Source organism: Heptranchias perlo, chromosome 15 (assembly GCF_035084215.1).
Source record: "Heptranchias perlo isolate sHepPer1 chromosome 15, sHepPer1.hap1, whole genome shotgun sequence".
NCBI classification, from domain to species: Eukaryota; Metazoa; Chordata; class Chondrichthyes; order Hexanchiformes; family Hexanchidae; genus Heptranchias; species Heptranchias perlo.
In genome coordinates, this window is record NC_090339.1 from 6173426 (window position 1) to 6196607 (window position 23182).

Sequence of the window (23182 nt, forward strand, 5' to 3'; positions counted from 1 at the left end):
GATTTCCTTATTTCACACCAATATTAGGAGATTACGGGGTGATTTGGTAGAGGTGTTTAAGGTTATGAAGGGATGGCACAGAATATATAGTTTCCAGTGATTGAGGGGTCTAGAATAAGGGGACATAGATATAAAATTAAATTTGTGAAGTGCCTTGGGACGTTTGTCTATGTTAAAGTTGCTATATAAATGCAAGTTGTTGTAAGAGATTTAGGTCAGAGAGCAGGAGAAACATCTTTACACAGAGGCACGACTGGAGTTAATGATTGAAGCAGAGACTATGTCAACACTTACGATTAGGTTAGACATAGTTGACGGAAAGGGATATGGGGACAGGGCAAGCACACGAGATTAGGATATTGCTCGTGTGGAGGATAAACGCCAGCAAGGTCTAGATGGGCCGAATGGCCTATTGCCATATTGCTTGACTTTATGTGTTAATGTGGAGAAGTTGAATTATTCATGTTAGTTTTCTGCTTTTAGTTTTCATTTGTAATTACTACCTAACTTAGGAAAGAGTTAAACTGGGAATCTGAAGACTAAACAGTAATTTGATTAATTGGCTTGAAACGAGGGTTGTAGTGCAATATTTATCAATTTAGCTTGTTTTGAAAATGAGGGGAACTGTTCTATAATCACAAAAATAAGAACTACAATTAAATTACACTGTCTGCGCAGCATGTGTCCCTAATATTAAACAAGTGATGGGAAATAAAAAATGTTAAAATAGACTTAAAATTGATTTATCAAACTCTGTGATTAATCAGCTGAGGAATGTTTACAGACGTAATTTAAATTGTATCATCGCAGCTCTGCCTCACTTCAGATCTATCTGTAAAATCATCCATGGTTAAATTTGTTGCAGTTCACTGCTAATTAGCCCGTGCTTAATTTAAAGGGACAGTATGCTCTTGCTGGATCAACACAAATAGAATGTAAATTGTTTAATCTCGGTCCCTTTAACCATGGGTCTGGGATTCAGAAAGGGAAAGGTGTTGACTCCAGCACTGGAACACACAGCAGTTTATGAATTGCCTGAAACTGGGAGTAATAAGAAAAGAAACACTTTTTATGAATGGAATTAAAAGGCTCCTGGCCTCTAATTTTGTCTCAACCCAAAAAACCTCTTATTTGTGAAAATGTGGAACTTGTTACCACATTGAGTGGTTGAGGCGATTAACATGGATGCATTTAAGGGGAAGCTAGATAAGTAGATGAGAGAGAAAGGAATATAATGATATGTTGATAAGGTGAGATGAAGTAGGTTTGGAGGAGGCTCGTGTGGACCATGAACACCGACCTAGCCCTGTTGGGCTGAGTGGCCCATTTCTGTGCTGTAGAATCCTATGTAATTCTACTATGTAATTCTACGTAATTATTACTGCTGTAACATAACAGACATTTATTTAGGATCTCTCATTGTTGTATCACTGTCAAAAATATTGTAAGCATAGCATTTAAATAAGTATGCAAGCTTATATTATGCAGCTGTGGCTCAGTGGGTAGCACTCTTGCCTCTGAGTCAGAAGGTTGTGGGTTTCAAGTCCCACTCCAGGGACTTGAGTTTATAATTCAGGCTGACACTCCAGTGATGTATTGAGGGAATGCTGTACTTGCAGAGCTTCCATCATTTTGGATGCAATGCAAATCCAATGACCAGATAATCGGTTTTAATGATGTTGGTTGAGGGATAAATATTGGCCAGGGCACCGGGGAGAACTCCCCTGCTGTTGCTCAAAATAGTGCGCTGGGATCTTTTGCATCCATCTGAGCAGGCAGACAGGGCTTCGGTTTAATGTCTCATCCAGAAGACGGCACCTCCGACAGTGCAGCACTCCCTCAGTACTGCAATGGAGTGTTAGCCTGGATATGGCGTTTGAGAAGAACACAAGGGCAGCTAATATGTGAATGAAAGAGAAGCAGTTACCAACTTCAGTCATGAGGGAAAACTTTTTTACACAGCAAGTGGTTATGATCTGGAATGCACTGCCCGAGGAGGTGGTGGAGGCAGATTCAATCATAGCTTTTAAAAAGGAACTGGATAAGTACTTGTAAGGAAAAAAAAATTCAGTGCTACGAGGATAGGATGGGGGAGTGGGACTAGCTGGATTGCTCTTGCATAGAGCTGGCATGGACTCGATGGGCCGAATGGCTACCTTCTGTGCTATAACCTGTCTATGATTCTATGATTGTAATATTACAATTGTAATTAGAACAAATTGTGATTTTTTTTTCTCCGTAATATTTGGATTCCCATTTTTGTGAAAGATTCAGTTGACTGTATTGATAGATGTTTTAAGTAAATTTCTGTTTTTTGGATGTTTAGAGAGCTCACAGTTTAGTTCAATGCACAGCGTTACCATTGACCGATATCTATCTGCAATGCTATGAGCAGTGACAATGTGGATGTTCATTTAATTTAACAGTGCAGCCCATTATTTCCCTGGATTAATTATGACACTTTACGATCCAAGTAATTCATCGGTCACGTAAAACCATTTTAACGAATATGTCAAAGTGAATTACTTTCCATTTGGTTGAATCCAGACTACTGGGGCAGCATTGGTTTAGTGAAACCTCATTGGGTTGATTTTCATGCATGTGAAGGACCTCCAAATGTGCTGGTGAATTGCAAAGCCTTTCTCTTGAGGGAAATCTATTACATAGCATTCAAATAAAATGTTTAACTTTCTGTGTAGAAGGTGACCAATGCCCAGGCCTCTTACAGGCATGAAGATTGATCTTTCAATTCGTTGTTAACTTATGTCTGATCATCAGTGGAATGCTGAACACAGCATCCATGTTATTCAACTGGGGCTGTTTTTGTTAGATTAGAGGAGGTTAGGGGGTGATTTGATTGAAGTGTGTATAAAAGAAAGAAAGAAAGACTTGCATTTATACAACATCTTTCATGACTGCAGGACGTCCCAAAGCGCTTTACAGTCAATGAAGTACTTATGAAGTGCAGTCACTTTTGTCATGTAATTAATGTAGGGATGGGACAAGGTAGATAGGAACAGATTGTTTCCAGCGATTGTGGGGTCTAGAACGAGGGGACATAGATATACGATTTAACATAAAAGATTTAGGACAGAGAGCAGGGGATTTATTTTTTTATACAGAGGGTTGTGAGGCTGTGGAATGCACTACTGCAGCTAAATCCGATAAGCAAAGAGTTCGTATCAAAACAATTGTTCCTTTTAAAAAAATTGTCACTGATTTCCTTATTTCACACCAATATTAGGAGATTACGGGGTGATTTGGTAGAGGTGTTTAAGGTTATGAAGGGATGGCACAGAATATATAGTTTCCAGTGATTGAGGGGTCTAGAACAAGGGGACATAGATATAAAATTAAATTTGTGAAGTGCCTTGGGACGTTTGTCTATGTTAAAGTTGCTATATAAATGCAAGTTGTTGTAAGAGATTTAGGTCAGAGAGCAGGAGAAACATCTTTACACAGAGGCACGACTGGAGTTAATGATTGAAGCAGACTCTGTGAACATTTAATATTAGGTTAGACATAGTTGAAGGAAAGGGATATGGGGACAGGGCGAGCACACGGGATTACCAGATTGTGTCAGGAAAGGACAGAGCGTACAAACAAAAGACATCAAATGGGGTACGGGTAAGAAAAAATGGTATTAAGACAAATAGGGCCACAGTACAAAAAAATGCTAAGATGTCTAAAAATGTTAAAAGGACAAATCTAAAGGCACTGTATCTGAATGCACGAAGCATTCGTAATAAGGTAAATGAATTAACAGCGCAAATAGATATAAATGGATATGATATAATTGCAATTACGGAGACATGGCTGCAGGGTGAACAAGGTTGGGAGCTGAATATCCAAGGGTATTCGATATTTAGGAAGGACAGGCAAAAGGAAACGGAGGTGGGGTGGTGTTGTTAGTAAAGGATGAAATCAGAGCAATAGTGAGAAAGGATATTGGCTCAGAAAATTAAGATGTAGAATCAGTCTGGGTGGAGTTAAGTAGCACCAATGGGCAGAAAACACTGGTGGGAGCTGTCTATAGGCCTCCAAACAGTAGTGGTAATGGAGGGGATGGGATCAAACAGGAAATTAGAGATGCATGTAACAAGGGTACTACAGTAATCATGGGTGACTTTAATCTACATATAGACTGGCCAAACCAAATTAGCAATAATACTGTGGAGGATGAATTCCTGGAGTGTGGACGAGATGGTTTTTTAGACCAGTACGTTGAGGAACCAACCAGGGAACAGGCTATCCTAGATTGGGTATTGTGCAATGAGAAGGGGTTAATTAATAATCTTGTTGTGGGGGGTTCTTTAGGGAAGAGTGACCATAACATGATAGAATTCTTCATTAAGATGGAAAGCGAAGTAGTCCAATCCAAAAACTATGGTCCTAAATCTAAACAAAGGAAACTACGAAGGTATGAGGACTGAGTTGGCTATGATAGATTGGGAAGCTTCATTAAAAGGCATGACGGTGGATAGGCAATGGCTAACATTTAAGGAACGAATGCATGAATTGCAACAATTATACATTCCTTTCTGGCGCAAAAACACAAAAGGAAAAGCATCCCAACCATGGCTAACAAAAGAAATTAAGGATAGTATTAGATCCAAAGAGGAGTCATATAAAGTTGCTAGAAAAAGTAGCAAGCCTGAGGATTGGGAGCAGTTTAGAATTCAGCAAAAAAAGGACCAAGAGATTGATTAAGGGGGGCGAAATAGATTATGAGAGTAAACTTGCAAGGAACATAAAAGTGGACTGTAAAAGCTTCTACAAGTATATAAAAAGAAAAAGATTAGTGAAGGCAAATGTAGGTCCCTTACAGTCAGAAACAGGAGAATTTATAATGGGGAACAAGGAAATGGCAGAGCAATTAAACAAATACTTTGGTTCTGTCTTCATGGAAGAGGACACAAATAACTTCCCAGAAATGCTGGGAAACCAAGGGACTAGTGAGAAGGAGGAATTAAAGGAAATTAGCATTAGTAAAAAAATAGTGCTGGAGAAATTAATGGGACTGAAAGCCGATAAATCCCCAGGGCCTGATAATCTACATCCCAGAATACTAAAAGAGGTAACCATGGAAATAGTGGATGCATTGGTTGTCATATTCCAAAATTCAATAGATTATGGAACAGTTCCTGCAGATTGGAGGGTGGCAAATGTAACCCCACTATTTAAAAAAGGAGGGAGAGAGAAAACAGGGAACTACAGACCGGTTAGTCTAACATCAGCAGTAGGGAAAATGCTAGGGTCTATTATAAAGGATGTGATAACAGGACACTTAGAAAATATCAACGGGATTAGACAAAGTCAACATGGATTTATGAAAGGGAAATCATGTTGACAAACCTACTGGAGTTTTTTGAGGATGTAACTGGTAGAATAGATAAGGGAGAACCAGTGGATGTGGTTTATTTGGATTTTCAGAAGGTCTTTGATGAAGTCCCACATAAGAGGTTATTGTGCAAAATTAAAGCACATGGGATTGGTGGTAATATACTGGCATGGATTGAAAATTGGTTAACAGACAGGAAACAGAGAGTAGGAATAAATGGGTCTTTTTCGGGGTGTCAGGCAGTGACTAGTGGGGTACCGCAGGGATCAGTGATTGGGCTCCAGCTATTCACAATATATATCAATGATTTGGATGAGGGAATCAAATGTAATATTTCCAAGTTTGCTGATGACACAAAACTAGGTGGGATCATGAGTTGTGAGGAGGATGCAAAAAGGCTTCATGGCGATTTAGACAAGTTGAGTGAGTGGGCAAATACATGGCAGATGCAGTATAATGTGGATAAATGTGAAGTTATCCACTTCGGAAGGAAAAACAGAAAGGCAGAGTATTATTTAAATGGTGATAGATTGGGGAATGTTGATGTACAAAGGGACCTGGGTGTCCTTGTACACCAGTCACTGAAAGCAAACATACAGGTGCAGCAAGCAGTTAGGAAGGCAAATGGTATGTTGGCCTTCATTGCAAAAGGATTTGAGTACAGGAGCAAGGATGTCTTACTGCAGTTATACAGGGCCTTGGTGAGACCACACCTGGAGCATTGTGTGCAGTTTTGTTCTCCTTACCTAAGAAAGGATATACTTGCCATAGAGGGAGTGCAGCGAAGGTTCACCAGACTGATTCCTGGGATGGCAGGACTGTCGTATGAGGAGAGATTGGGCCGACTCGGCCTGTATTCACTCAAGTTTAGAAGAATGAGAGGGGATTTCATTGAAACATATAAAATTCTGACAGGGCTAGACAGACTGGATGCAGGGAGGATGTTTCCCCTGGCTGGGGGGTCCAGAACGAGAGGTCACAGTCTCAGGATACGGGGTAGGACATTTAGGACTGAGATGAGAAGAAATTTCTTCACTCAGAGGGTGGTGAACCTGTGGAATTCTCTGCCACAGAAAGCTGTGAAGGCCAAGTCACTGAATATATTTAAGAAGGCGCTAGATAGATTTCTGGACACAAAAGGCATCAAGTGGTATGGGTAGAGAGCAGGAATATGGTATTGAGATAGAGGATCAGCCATGATCATATTGAATGGCGGAGCAGGCTCGAGGGGCCGATTGGCCTACTCCTGCTCCTATTTCTTATGTTCTTATGTTCTTATGTAAATGCCAACAAGGTCTAGTTGGGCCGAATGGCCTATTTCCATATTGCTTGACTTTATGTATTAATGTGGAGAAGTTGAATTATTCATGTTAGTTTTCTGCTTTTAGTTTTCATTTGTAATTACTACCTAACTTAGGAAAGAGTTAAACTGGGAATCTGAAGACTAAACAGTAATTTGATTAATTGGCTTGAAACGAGGGTTGTAGTGCAATATTTATCAATTTAGCTTGTTTTGAAAATGAGGGGAACTGTTCTATAATCACAAAAATAAGAACTACAATTAAATTACACTGTCTGCACAGCATGTGTCCCTAATATTAAACAAGTGATGGGAAATAAAAAATGTTAAAATAGACTTAAAATTGATTTATCAAACTCTGTGATTAATCAGCTGAGGAATGGTTACAGACGTAATTTAAATTGTATCATCGCAGCTCTGCCTCACTTCAGATCTATCTGTAAAATCATCCATGGTTAAATTTGTTGCAGTTCACTGCTAATTAGCCCGTGCTTAATTTAAAGGGACAGTATGCTCTTGCTGGATCAACACAAATAGAATGTAAATTGTTTAATCTCGGTCCCTTTAACCATGGGTCTGGGATTCAGAAAGGGAAAGGTGTTGACTCCAGCACTGGAACACACAGCAGTTTATGAATTGCCTGAAACTGGGAGTAATAAGAAAAGAAACGCTTTTTATGAATGGAATTAAAAGGCTCCTGGCCTCTAATTTTTCCTCAACCCAAAAAACCTCTTATTTGTGAAAATGTGGAACTTGTTACCACATTGAGTGGTTGAGGCGATTAACATGGATGCATTTAAGGGGAAGCTAGATAAGTAGATGAGAGAGAAAGGAATATAATGATATGTTGATAAGGTGAGATGAAGTAGGTTTGGAGGAGGCTCGTGCATAGCATAAACACCGACCTAGCCCTGTTGGACTGAATGGCCTGTTTGTTTGCCGTAGGATTCTATTGAATTCCACGTAATTATTACTGCTGTAACATAACAGACAATCATTTAGGATCTCTCACTGTCGTATCACTATCAAAAACATTGTGAGCATCGGATATTAAATAGGTATTCAAGTATAAGTGATGCAGCTGTCAGTCTTGGCGCAGTGGGTAGCACACTCTTGCCTCTGTGTTTGAAGGTTGTGGGTTAATAAGAACATAAGAAATAGGAGCAGGACTAGGCCAATCAGCCCCTCGAACCTGCTCCGCCATTCAATACGATCATGTCCAATTTCCTGCCCGCTCCCCATAACCCCTAATTCCCTTTACTTCTAGGAAACTGTCTATTTCTGTTTTAAATTTATTTAATGTAGCTTCCACAGCTTCCTGGGGCAGCAAATTCCACAGACCTACTACCCTCTGAGTGAAGAAGTTTCTCCTCATCTCAGTTTTGAAAGAGCAGCCCCTTATTCTAAGATTATGCCCCCTAGTTCTAGTTTCACCCATCCTTGGGAACATCCTTACCGCATCCACCTGATCAAGCCCCTTCACAATCTTATATGTTTCAATAAGATCGCCTCTCATTCTTCTGAACTCCAATGAGTAGAGTCCCAATCTACTCAACCTCTCCTCATATGTCCACCCCCTCATCCCCGGGATTAACCGAGTGAACCTTCTTTGTACTGCCTCGAGAGCAAGTATGTCTTTTCTTAAGTATGGAGACCAAAACTGTATGCAGTATTCCAGGTGCGGTCTCACCAATACCTTATATAACTGCAGCAATACCTCCTTGTTTTTATATTCTATCCCCCTAGCAATAAAAGCCAACATTCCGTTGGCCTTCTTGATCACCTGCTGCACCTGCATACCAACTTTTTGATTTTCTTCCACTCGGACCCCCAGATCCCTTTGTACTGCAGTACTTTCCAGTTTCTCGCCATTAAGATAATAACTTGCTCTCTGATTTTTCCTGCCAAAGTGCATAACCTCACATTTTCCAATATTGTATTTCATCTGCCAAATCTCCGCCCACTCACCCAGCCTGTCTATATCCCCTTGTAGGTTTTTTATGTCCTTCTCACTCTCTACTTTCCCTCCCATCTTTGTATCATCTGCAAACTTTGATATGTTACACTCGGTCCCCTCCTCCAAATCGTTAATATAGATTGTAAAGAGTTGGGGACCCAGCACCGACCCCTGCGGAACACCACTGGTTACTGGTTGCCAGTCTGAGAATGTACCATTTATCCCAACTCTCTGCTTCCTGTTAGATAACCAATCCTCCACCCATGCCAGAATATTACCCCCAATCCAGTGATTCTTTATCTTGAGCAATAATCTTTTATGTGGCACCTTGTCGAATGCCTTCTGGAAGTCTAAATACACTACGTCCACTGGTTCCCCTTTATCCACCCTGTACGTTATATCCTCAAAGAACTCAAGCAAATTTGTCAGACATGACTTCCCCTTCGTAAAGCCATGCTGACTTTGTCCTATTAAATTATGTTTATCCAAATGTTCCGCTACTGTCTCCTTAATAATAGACTCCAAAATTTTACCCACCACAGATGTTAGGCTAACTGGTCTATAATTTCCAGCCTTCTGCCTACTACCCTTTTTAAATAAGGGTGTTACATTAGCAGTTTTCCAATCTGCCGGGACCTTTGCCGAGTCCAGAGAATTTTGGAAAATTATTACCAAAGCATCAACAATCCATACTGCCACTTCCCTCAAGACCCTAGGATGTAAGCCATCAGGTCCAGGGGATTTATCCGCCTTGAGTCCCATTAATTTACTGAGTACCAATTCCTTAGTGATTTTAATTGTATTTAGGTCCTCCCCCACTAGAGCCCCCTGTTTGTCCAGTGTTGGGATATTCTTAGTGTCCTCTACTGTAAAGACTGAAACAAAATATTTGTTCAGCATTTTTGCCATCTCCATGTTTCCCACCATTAATTTCCCGGTCTCATCCTCTAAAGGACCTACGTTTGCCTTAGCCACCCTTTTTCTTTTTATATAACTGTCGAAACTCTTGCTATCTGTTTTTATATTTTTTGCTAATTTATTTTCATAATCTATCTTCCCTTTCTTAATCAATCCTTTCGTTACTTTTTGCTGTCTTTTGAAGACTTCCCAATCTTCTATCCTCCCACTAAGTTTGGCTATCTTATATGTCCTTGTTTTTAGTCGGATACTATCCTTAATTTCTTTACTTAGCCACGGATGGCCGTCATTTCTTTTACACCCTTTTTTCCTCAGTGGAATATATATTTTTTGAAAGTTGTAAAATAATTCCTTAAATGAACACCCCTGTTCATGTACCGTCTTACCCTTTAAACTATTTTCCCAGTCCACTTTAATCAATTCCGCTCTCATACCATTATAGTCTCCTTTATTCAAGCTCAGTACGCTTGTTTGAGAACCAACCTTCTCACCCTCTAATTGGATATGGAATGTCACCATGTCATGGTCACTCATTCCAAGGGGATCCTTAACTAGGACATTATTAATTAATCCTGGCTCATTACACAGGACCAGGTCCAAGGTTGCTTGCCCCCTTGTCGGTTCAGTTACATACTGCTCAAGAAATCCATCCCGAATACACTCAATAAACTCTTCCTCAAGGCTACCCTGCCCAATTTGATTTGTCCAGTTAATATGATAGTTAAAATCCCCCATAATTATAGCTGTTCCTTATTACATGCCCCGACTATTTCCTGATTAATACTTCTTCCAGCAGAGTTGCAACTATTAGGAGGCCTATATACTACGCCCACGAGTGTTTTTTGCCCCTTATTATTCCTTATCTCTACCCAAACTGTTTCATTATCCTGATCCTTTGTCCCAATATCTTTTCTCTGTATTACAGTGATTCCTTCCCTTATTAACATAGCCACCCCACCTCCCCTTCCTTCCTGTCTGTCCTTCCTGATTGTTAAATACCCTGGCATATTTAATTCCCAGTCGTTGTCACCCTGCAGCCATGTTTCTGTAATGGCCACAAGATCATACCCATACATCATTATTTGTGCCGTTAACTCGTTCATTTTGTTACGAATGCTACGTGCATTCAGATAAAGAACTTTCAAATATGTTTTGTGACACTTATTTCCTGCTTTTTCCTTTTTTACCACTTTACCTTTTACTCCATACCTTCTGTCCCTTCCTGATACGCTTTCCTCTGTCTCCCTGCTCAGGTTCCCAACCTCCTGCCACAGCTTTGATGCTGGGTTAATTGTCTTACGCCTTCTAGTTTTCATTTTATCTGTCGTGTCTAAATTACCTAAAGTGCCTAAAGTACACTTTCTTTCCGCTGCTCTATGCTTTTCCCTTTCACTTGTCAAGCTCTACTCTAAGGACTTGAGCACCTAATTCAGGCTGACACTTCAGTGCTATACTGAGGGAGTGCTGTATTGTCAGTTGTTCTGTCATCTGGATGAGATGCTAAACTGATGACCAGATAATTTATTTTAATGATATTGGTTGAGGAATAAATATTGGCCAGGGCACCTGGGAGAACTCTCCTACTCTTCTTCAAAATAGTGCCATGGGATTTTTTACCTCCACCTGAGGGGGTAGACGGGGCCTTGGTTTAACGTCTCATCCGAAAGATGGCACCTTCGACAGTGCAGCACTGTGTCAGTACTGCACTGAAGTGTCGGCCTAGATTTTGTGCTGTGCTTTAATGGTGCCCATTGTTAGTGCCTCCTCGGACTGCTTCCGTAAGATGTGTGCTCCCGATTTTGCTGACGTAAAGCTTGAATTAGCTTGAGATTTGTTGCTTGATGAGCATTTCCCCTCTCTTGAGTGTCCCTCCTAATTTCCTTGTAAGAAACCTCTGTTGCAGCATTGTAACAATGCCCTGGGTTTGACGTAGGTAACATGATCAGATGGGGAATTTAGACTCCCTCTTCGTCTAGCTGTGTGCCGCATTGGATGGAAGCATGAAATCAACCAATTATGTGTCCAAGTTCTTTCTACGCCAGAGTTCTCCTGGAAAAACAACAACAACTTGCATTTATTTAGTGCCTTTAACGTGGTAAAACGTCCCAAGGTGCTTCACAGGAGCGTAATCAGACAAAATTTGACACAGAGTCACATTAGGAGATATTAGTACAGATGACCAAAAGCTTGGTCAAAGAAGTAAGATCTCAGGAGCGCCTTAAAGGAGGAGAGAGAGAGGTGGAGAAGTGGAGAGGTTTAGGGAGGGAATTCCAGAGTTAGGACCTGGATGACTGAAGGCACAGCCACCAATGGTGGAATGAAAGAACTGGGGGATGCCTCGAAACTGTGAAATTTCTGATTCTAGCTCAACTCCTCGTACATTTCCATAGGACGTTGTCAGCAAAGGCAAGTAAGACTGTTTCATGGATTTTGAATTAAATTTGCAATTGAATGCGAATCATAGGGATAGAATGTGAAATGCTTATTCATTGTTAGTAAACTTTGCATATTGTTAAACCTTTATGTCAGTATTGTGATCACTAGGCTACTGTACTTAGATAACAAACCTTCTTGTCCATTCCCTGGTCATCTCTGCCTGTTTTGCCGTGATTTGATCATCACTTGGCTTTCAAGTGGGGAGTTAAGAACCCGTAGGGTGGGAGGAAGGGAATCATTCGGCTGTATACTTTATGTAAAATATTTTTTCATTTTGCGGGTGGGGAAGCAAAACTAGGGCTTGTACATTTGTAAAAATGGGCGATCATCATAAGTGATCTCTTAGCGATCAGTTCTGAAATTGCTTTCTTCAGTGAGAATGACAAAAGGGCCAGCTGATCACTTTGGGCTGTAGCAGACACGTCATAGGGAACTTGATAAGGAACATGTCTCTGCATCTCGATGTGACAGGACCAGAAAGAATGATTTTGTTTTCAGCAACATCGAATTTGTAGTAACCTCTAAAATCTATACTTGTGTGACACTCTAGGAAATAAGGGTTTTATCCCCAAAAGAATGCTCCATTGTATTATGCCAAAAATAAGGAAATTTTGTCATTTTCAAATGAAGGTGTGATTTTGTGGTCGCTTGTGTCTTTAGCTCTTTGTGTTTTCCTAATTTTCTTGTCACCTTCCTCTCCTATCCATCCTCTTCCCAGTCCACTCCTCCTCTCCATCCTCTCCCCCTCCTCACCTACTCATTCTCTTCCCCTCCTCTTCTCCATTCTCTTCCCCTTCACTCTTCCTCCTCATCCTCTTTATCCTCTCCATCTCCACCTCTTCTCATCCTCCTTATTCTCTTCCCCCTTCACCCTTCCTCCTCATCCTCTTCACCCTCCCCATCACCCCTCCTCATTCTCATCCTCTTCCTGCTCTTCCCCATTCTCTTCCCCCTCCTCCTCCCCCTTGGCAGCTGTGGATAAATGGTTCCAAAGGCCCTCTTTTACCCCGCACACCTGCCCATTTTTAAGCAAGAATCTGCAGGCTATTTGATCTTGGGCGTATCACCAAGGTCAGCCTGAGAAACAAAAGGGGAGAAACCTACACCTAGGACTTAGTTACAGGCTAGGCAGAGGATATAAGTATTGGGACACTACATGCTCAGGTCAGGGAAAGATGATGGGAATTTCAATTGTCAGGGGATTAATTTGGAAGATTATATTGGGAATAAGGAAAGCAAATGACTGTTTCTGGACACAGAGTGTGATCTGACTCTTCACCTTCATGGAGCCACTGATGCCAATAGTAGTTCCCCTATTGCCACTCCAGCTATGCTCAGCTAACTTTGCACAGACCAAGACTCGAACCTAGGACTTTCTGCAGCTCTGTAGAGCCTACCTTTAGCACCTGGGCCATGAGGAGGAGACCTGCTCTGTTACTGTTTAGGCTATGGTGGTGTAGTGGTTATGGTGCTGGACTAGCACTCCAGAGGTTGTGAGTTTAAATCCCACCTATTGCAAGTAATGAAATTGAATACAAGAGATCTGGTAATTTCTGGGCTGGCACCAGAAAAAAATGACCATTAAATCTGCCAGATTGTTGTGGAAACCTAACAAGCTCACCGATGTCCTTTGGAGAAGGGAACCTGCCGCCCTATTGGGTCTGGTCGACACATGACTCTTACTGTTGCTTGAAGTGGTCTAGCAAGGCATTCAATTCGACAAACAATTGTTATTCACAGCGACTCGGGATAAGCAATAAATGCTGGCCTTGCCAGTGATGCCCACATCCTGAGAATAATCAAAAAGTGCTGTTTAATATCCAGAATGCATGGTGATAATGTGATGCAAATGGGCTATGATGGGACAAGTGGATTCAGTTACTTGAAAGGGACATAAAAACAGGACATGCTGGAAATACACAACAGATCAGTCAGCATCCACAGGTAGAAAAGACAGATTCAGGTTCTGGGTGTAGATTGATGAAGGTACAGGCCTGAAACATCTTACCAGTGTTCTTTTCTTTTTACAGACACTCCCTAACCTGTTGTGTATTTCCAGCATTTTCTGGTTTTCATTTCAAATTTCCAGCATTTGCTGTTTTTTTCCCTTTTGAATTTTATTTGAAAGTGGCAAACTTGCTGACTGGAAGTAAAAGATGTGCTTGTGCAATTGTTTCTCCCCCTCCGGCCCACTCTCAAGAAACAGACAGTGGACGACCAGTATTTAATCCGAAATGATGGGCAGGAATACATCGATAATACCTACAAAACACAACTCTTAAAGATCTCCCATTGATATTTCTGCTCTGTATAGTGGGCCAATCTATTTGGTAGATGATCTTCAAGGACTGTGATCTACAGGGCACTCCTGGTTGTCGTCCAGTTGTGATTATTCCATTGGATCCTCATGTCGACACGTACAATAAGAAGTGAAATGACAGTTATATAAATGGTTGATGCTAAAAATGGCTTCCTCTTGTTCCTAATCTATTCACCAGTCCTTGTGCATACAATGTGTTCTCTAATCACATGCAAGACTTCAGGGGACTGAAAATAGATTAAGATTATATTAAAATAGCAACATGGTGCTATATAAAGTAGCAGTAATGAGGTCAGAGCCTACAGGATGTGACGCAGACTGAAAATGATTGAGAAAATCAGGTGTGCCAGCGCCAATTAGAAAGTGGCCACTCGGTCCATTGAACCTCCTCCACTTATATTCAAGCAGGTTCGGCCAGATTAACAATACCTTAATCCCCATGCACCTTCCACCACAAGAGGAGCAGCCAATGGCTGCTCTTGTTCATGAACAGATTCTTCTGCTGGAACGCCTTGCTTCTCCTCTCCAAGACACAACTGGCTAACAAATTGGCACCAAAATCAACATATCCATATTGAAGGTGTTCCTTCTCCATTTAGCTACACAATAAAAACAATCCATTCACATTAATACTTCATACATTTCAAACATTGTTTTCAATTAACACCCCATCTTGTACATTACACGTATTAAATGCTACTTCATTTTTTTATTGTACGTGTTTCCTTCAGGTCAGTTCTGACCTAAGTCCATGAGTGCCACTTTTCAGATCCTTTCATCACCTTCCTTTAATGACTTCTCCACTCGAGTGTCAACACTGACTCAGTGGAGGTACTGTTATGTCTGAGATTATGAAGGTCATCAGTTCAAGACCCACTCCAGGCCTTGACTGTGTAAATCTAAGCTGACACTTCAATATAGTACTGAGGGAGTGCTGTTGATATTTGAACTAAAACCCTGCCTGCTCAGGTGATTGTAAAAGATCCCATGGTACGATTTTGAAGAATAGCAGGGGAGTTCTCTCAGTTTTGTGGCTAACATTTATTCCTCAACCAATATCACAAAAACAGATTAGCTGGTCATTTATCTCATTGTTTAGGGGATCTCACATTTACCTACATAACAACAGTGACTGCACTTTAAAAATAAGTCATTGGCTCAGAAATTGCTGAAGAACTAACAGCGATGCTAACAGGGCTCACCGTTATTTCACAGCAAATGGAAGAGCAAGTTCTGGTGACCACACATGCACAGTTAAACACGGAAATCCAGAACTCACTCTTCCTGATTCCCTGCTGATCTGGCAGCTTCACTTTAAAGAGATATCAAGGCTGGAATCAATCGACCAGTGCAAACTTGCTCTCCTGAAAGTTTGGAAACTAAATAATCTCACCAGAAAAATGGTACGCTGAGTTACATCAAGTCTAAACTAACTTTTAACAGTGTGGTAAGTATTAATCACTGCCAAACAATCTCTCTGGCATCGAAAATTAACTTTTAAAAATGTGGAGTCTCATTACTCCCGATTTTAATAATTTTTGGACATTTAAAAAAGGTTTAACTTTTTTTTCACTTTTTCTTTCTGTCTCTTTTCTCTCAGTCTTTTAATCTTACTCTCTCTTTATCTTGCTTTCTCTATCTGATTTTATAGTACATTTACTAATCTTATCTGACACTTCCTGGTTCTTACTCTGCACGGTATGTGAGTGAGATTCGCTTCCTGGTTCTCACAGCATGGCTTGCTTCAAGCTGATTGGTGGTGGGGAGAGAGAGATCCTTTCCCTGCTCTCACAGCTCGGAGAAGCCCGGGAAAGACCACTGCACTTCTTGTAGGTCTCCATAGAAGCATGTTGGTGCCCAGAAGCCTGTAAAATGTTTGTGGGTGAGTTAGTTACTTACGAGCAGCGGGCGACGATCGTTCGCTGCTCAACGTAATTTCTGGCCCAATAACTTCAGTTATGTGGGGAGACTGGAGAAGCTGCAATTGTTCCCCTTACACCAGAGAAGGTTAAGGGGAGACTTAATAGAGGTGTTCAAAATTATGAGGGGTTTGACAGAATAAATAGGGAGAAACTGTTTCCAGTGGCAGGAGAGTCAGTAACCAAAGGACAGAGATTTAAGATAATTGGCAAAAGAACCAGAGGGGAGATGTGGAGACATTTTTTTATGCAGCGAGTTGTTATGATCTGAAATGGTCTTCCTGAATTGGTGGTAGAAACAGATTCAATAATAACTTTCAAAAGAGAATTGGATAAGTACTTGAAAAGGAAAAATTTGCTCAGCTATGGGGAAAGAGCAGGGGAGGGGGACTAATTGGATAGCCCTTTCAAAGACCCAGCACAGGCACAATGGGCCGAATGGCCTCCTTCTATGCTGTATGATTCTAAGCTTCTATGGTTCTATGATAGTACAAAGTCTATATTATCATATATCAAGTCTTGGAATGAGGCTTGAAGATAGAGTCAAAGGTAAGAGTGTTAAGTTTGAGCCAAGCTTTGGAATATGATGTGCTGATGTCTTAGCAATCTGGAATAATGAGGTTACATTGAGTTACATCGAAACTACAGCACAGAAACAGGCCACTCGGCCCAACTGGTCTATGCTGGCGTTTATGCTTCACATGAGCCTCCTCCCTCCCTACTTCATCTAACCCTATCAGGATACCCTTCTATTCCTCTCTCCCTCATGTACTTATCTAGCTTCCCTTTAAATACATCTATGCTATTCGCCTCAACTACTCCCTGTGGTAGTGCGTTCCACATTCTTACCACTCATCGGGGAAAGACGTTTCTCTTGAATTTCCCTTTGGTTTATTAGCGACTATATTATATTTATGACCTCTAGTTTTGGACTCCCCCACAAGTGGAAACATTTTCTCAACGTTTACCCTATCAAACCCTTTTGTTATCTTAAAGACCTCTTTCAGGGCACCCCTCAGCTTTCTCTTTTCTAGAGAAAAGTGTTCCAGCCAGTTCAGCCTTTCCTGATAAGTATATCCTCTCAGTTCTGGTATCATCCCATTTTTGCACCCTCTTCAATGCCTCTATATCCTTTCTATAATATGGCGACCAGAACCGTGCACAACACTCCAAGTGTGGTCTAACCAAGGTTCTACACAGGTTTAACATAACTTCTTTGCTTTTCAATTCTATCCCTCTAGAAATGAACCCTAGTGCTTGGTTTGCCCTTTTTATGGCCTTATTAACTAGTGTCACTACTTTTATTGATTTGTGTATCTGTACCCCTAGATCCCTTTGCTCCTCTACCCCATTTAGACTCTTATTATCCAAGCAGTATGTGGCCTCCTTATTCTTCCTACCAAAATGCACCACCTCACACTTATCTATATTGAAATTCATTTGCCAATTACACACCCATTCTGCAAGTTTATTAATATCTTCTTGCATTTTGATGCATTCTTCCTTTGTATTAACAATTTGGTGTCCGCAAATTTTGAAATTGTACTTGCGATTCCTAAATCCAAATTGTTAATGTAAATTGTGAACAACTGTGGTCCAATCCCTGTGGGACACCACTTCCCACCTTTTGCTAGTCTGAGTAGCTACCCTTAATCCTTAATCCCTATTCTCTGTTTTCTGTTTTGTAGCCAGCTTGCTATCCATTCTGCTACCTATCCCCTGACTCCACATGCTCTGACCTTAGCCAATAGTCTACTATGCGATACCGTATCAAAGGCCTTTTGAAAACCCAAATATATTACATCTACTACATTACCCTTGTCTACTCTTTCTGTTAGTTCTTCAAAGAATTCAATAAGGTTCATTAAGCATGACTTTCCCTTCTGAAATCAGTGCTGACTATTATTTATTATATTTTCTCTTATCACTATATTTAAACTCTTCTGCTCTTCTTGGAATAGTGCCATGGGATCTTTTACGTCCACCTGAGAGGGCAGACGGAGCCTCAGTTTTGTGATGGAATTTGGAGACAAGGGGTACCTACTTTTAATAATCATTTGAAGACCTTTTACAACAAACTTTTAACATTTAAATAATCATTTGAAAATACTTTGCAGCAAATGAAATGCTGAAAACACCAGTCAGCCAAAACCTGGATAATTGATTTCATCAAGGGGACATACCTTTGACAAGTAGTTGATAAACCCTACACAATGGGACACAAATAAGCACATGATGAAGACAGCAGGTATGATCAAGAGGGCCGACCTTAGAGCATTCCTTGCTAATCCTACACAATGGGACACAGATAAACAAAAAAATGAAAACAGCGGCTGGCTCAAGGGCACCTACCTTTAACCAGTACTTGAAATCATAGAATCATAGAAAATTTACAGCACAGAAAGAGGCCATTCAGCCCATCGTGTCCGCGCCAACTGAGAAACGAGCCACCCAGCCTAACCCCACTTTCCCGCATTTGGTCCGTAGCCCTGCAGGTCACGGCTCTTCAGGTGCACATCCAGGTATTTTTTAAATGAGTTGGGGGTTTCTGCCTCTACCACCCTCTCAGGCAGTGAGTTCCAGACTCCCACCACCCTCTAGGTGAAAAGATTTTTCCTCATTTCCGCTCTAATCCTTCTACCAATCGCTTTAAATCTATGAACCCTGGTTATTGACCCCTCCGCTAAGGGAATTAGATCCTTCCTATCCACTCTATCTAGGCCCTTCATAATTTTGTACGCCTCAATCAAATCACCCCTCAGCCTCCTCTGTTCCAAGGAAAACAACCCCAGCCTATCCAATCTGTCATCAGAGCTAAAATTCTCCAGTCCAGGCAACATCCTCGTAAATCTCCTCTGTACCCTCTCTAGTGCAATTACATCCTTCCTGTAATGTGGTGACCAGAACTGTGTGCAGTACTCAAGCTGTGGCCTAACCAGTGTTTTATACAGTTCCCGCATAACCTCCCTACTCTTATATTCTATGTCTCGGCTAATAAAGGAAAGTATTCCATATGCCTTCTTAACCACCTTATCTACCTGTCCTGCTACCTTCAGGGATCTGTGGACATGCACTCCAAGGTCCCTCACTTCCTCCACACCTCTCAGTATCCTCCCATTTATTGTGTATTCCCTTGCCTTGTTTGCTCTCCCCAAATACATTACCTCACACTTCTCTGGATTGAACTCCATTTGCCACTTTTCTGCCCAACTGACCAGTCCATTGATATCTTCCTGCAGTCTACAGCTTTCCATCTCACTATCAACCACACGGCCTATCTTTGTGTCATCTGCAAATTTCTTAATCATGCCCCCTACGTTTAAGTCCAAATCGTTTATGTATACCTCAAAAAGCAAAGGACCTAATACCGAGCCCTGCGGCACCCCACTGGAAACAGCCTTTCAGTCGTAAAAACACTAGTCAACCATTACTTTTTGCTTCCTGCCACTGAGCCAATTTTGGATCCAATTTGCCACATTCCCATGGATCCCATGGGCCTTTACTTTTTTGACCAATCTGCCATGTGGGACCTTGTCAAAAGCCTTGCTAAAATCCATGTAGACTACATCAATTACGCTACCCTCATCGATCCTCCTTGTCACCTCCTCAAAAAATTCAATGAGGTTAGTCAGACACGACCTCCCCTTAACAAATCCGTGCTGACTGTCCTTGATTAGTCCGTGCCTTTCTAAATTACAGTTTATCCTGTCCCTCAGAATTGATTCCAATAATTTGCCCACCACCGAGGTTAGGCTGACTGGCCTGTAATTACTCGGTCTATCCTTCGCTCCCTTTTTAAACAACGGTACAATGTTAGCAGTCCTGAATCCTCCGGCACTAAGCCTGTATCCAGTGAAGTTTGGAAAATGATTGTTAAAGCCTCCGCTATTTCCTCCCTGGCTTCTTTTAACAGCCTGGGATACATTTCATCCGGCCCTGCTGATTTATCCACTTTCATAGATGCTAATCCCCTTAATACTTCCTCTCTCACTATGTTTATCCCATCCAATATTTCACACTCCTCCTCCTTAACTTCAATCCCTGCATCATCCCTCTCCTTTGTGATGACAGATGCAAAGTATTCATTAAGAACCATACCCACATCTTCCGCCTCCACACATATTTTACCTTTTTGGTCTGTAACAGACCCTACTCTTTCCTTCGTTATCCTCTTGCTCTTAATGTATTTATAAAACATCTTTGGGTTTTCTTTGATTTTACCTGCTAATATTTTTTCATGCCCTCTCTTTGCTTTCCTAATTTCCTTTTTAACTTCACCCCTGCACTTTGTATACTCCTCTAAGCTTTCCGTAGTATTGAGTTCCCGGTGTCTATCACAGGCTTTCTTTTTCTGCCTTATCTTACCCTGAATGCTTCTTGACATCCAGGGGGCTCTAGATTTGGCAGCCCCTCCCTTTATCTTTGTGGGAACATGTTTACCCTGAACCCCTTGATTTACCTTCAAGCAGCTGTTTCCAGTTTACTTCTGCCAAATCACTTCTCAGTTTAATAAAATTGGCCTTTCCCCAATTGAAAACTTTAACTCCTGCTCTGTCTTTGTCCTTTTCCATAACTATGTTAAAACTAACTGTATTATGATCACTACCACCAAAATGCTCTCCCACTGTTACTTCTTCCACCTGCCCCTCTTCATTTCTGAGAACTAAATCCAGAACTGCCCCCCCTCTCGTTGGACTTGCTATATACTGGCTAAAAAAATTCTCCTGAATACAATTTAAGAATTCTGCGCCCTCTATACCATTCACACTATTTGTATCCCAGTTAATATTAGGGTAGTTGAAATCCCCCATTACTGCCCTATTGTTTTTGCACTTCTCAGAAATTTGCCTGTATATTTGCTCCTTTATCTCCCTCTGACTGGGGGTCTATAGTACACTCCCTGGAATGTGACTGCCCCTTTTTTGTTCTTTAGCTCAACCCATAAGTTGTTATTTGTTGCTCCTCCTCACAACTGTAATTGTTTCCTTAACCAAAATTGCCACCTCCCCTCCTTTTTATCCCCCTCTCTATCGTGTCTGAAAACCCTTTAACCAGGGTAACTCTTTACAATGAACATCGGCTGAAGGAAAACAGCGGTCAACTAAAATGTAACTAGTTTGATTAATATTAATAAGTAATAATTGAAACCAAGTTAAGCAACAAGAGCCTTGTCAACAAGAATGTTCACAGCCAAGGTGAAGTAATCAGGAAAAATGGTATAAATTCTGGGAGCTCAGCTCAAGTTTTTTAGATTCGCTTCGAAGGGCTGAAGTGTCTCTCGACTGTCAGAGTAAGGTCACTCTGTAATCTTCTACTACTCGGGGATTTAAGGTAAAAGTTACCTTGATAATTGATGGATATCCTGTCTAAATACTTTTAAGAATTATAATTTTTATCTTTTTATGAAACTGTTAATGTTGTGATTGACCGGTCTCACCAGCTGTAGATTGCAAATGGTTTCATCAATAAACCTCTGTATAGTTTTTATATCGTCTCTCATAGTCTTCTGTATGACTAATTCGTGAACCTCATCTCCGTACACTCTTTTGGTGAAGAGGTACATTACTGAAGAGAGACCCCCGGACCCTCACAATATCCGGGACATTACAATCTGGCTGGAACTTGCTAAAAACGCTATCTGGAGGATGGTAATATTCTCGGGTTGTCCCTTTCCCTTGGGGAGAGATAGACCAGACCTTCAGACCCATTCAGTGCCTTTAGGATTTGGCTACCTCGACCTTAGGTTGAGAGTGAACGCCTGAGAAGTACGCCTGATCTGGGATAGTCCCAAATGGGCTAGGATTGTAAAATCACCACAGTTTAACATCTCATCCGAAAGACGCCATCTCTGACAGTGCAGCACTCCCTTAGTACCGCATTGGAGTGTCAGCCTAGCTTACGTGCTCAAGTCTCTGGAGTGGAGCAGCACAAAGATACTTAACTGCCACACTGTGTCAGTGCACAGGTTTTGTTTGTAGTGCATGAAATGATGTAGCAATTGGAGCATGAGAATTTAGAGACATTCCCTTAAAGTGTTAAGTGAGTGCTATCTCAATATTGCAGTTAAGCAACTGGTTAGATCCAGACTAGGGGAAATGGACAGTCTACAAGATGGGGTTTGTAAATTAACTGTATGCAAAGTTATTTGCAAACCGCTAAGAAATCAATTTTTCCTTTTCATCTTGCAATGCTGTATTATTAGGATCCTGGACACGAATATAACATAGGAACTCAGCCCATGGGACGTTCTGAGGCAGTTAGATGCGAGTGCGATGGTAACAGCTGGTGCTTGCTGCTATTCTCAGTGCACAACTGTTTCGATTTATTTTTAAACTGCTGGTGGCTTGTGGGATTATTTTAGGGATTTGGATTCAATTTCATGTTCCACACATACTGGATTTGTCAAGTGATATTGGCCACGTAGGTTACATCGATTAGATGTGACAGAAAAAATCTGGTGAAGAACATTATTTTCCAGTAAACATCAGCTTGAAATCTGTCATCAATATGAGATGAGATAAAGCTAAAAATATCCCATCAGCACCCTATGGGGGTGGATTGCCTGCTGTCCTCCATATCCTTTGTGTTACATCCTCTGGTTACGCCAACCGAGTGGGAGAATCCCTGTGGAGATTCGCCCTCCTCCCGCCCCGACTTTAATGTGTAAAGCAGCGATAAGAAGCACCCTGAGAGCAGTGGATGTTGTCGGCTCGTGGAGCCCGCAGAATCTTGTTGCACCAAACGTTGCTCCCACAGGGAGGCAGGACCGGCCGGCTGGAGCACTCTGATTGTATTACAGTGCCAGGATGTCTATATTTTTAAAGATCATTCTCAGGGATGTGGGTGTCGCTGGCAAGGCTGGCATTTATTGCCCATCCCTAGTTGCCTTAGGTGGTGGTGGGCCTTGTTCTAGCAGTTTAACATAACTGAGTGTCTTACTTGGCCACTTCAGAGGACATTTAAGAGTTGGCCACGTTGGTCTGGGACTGGA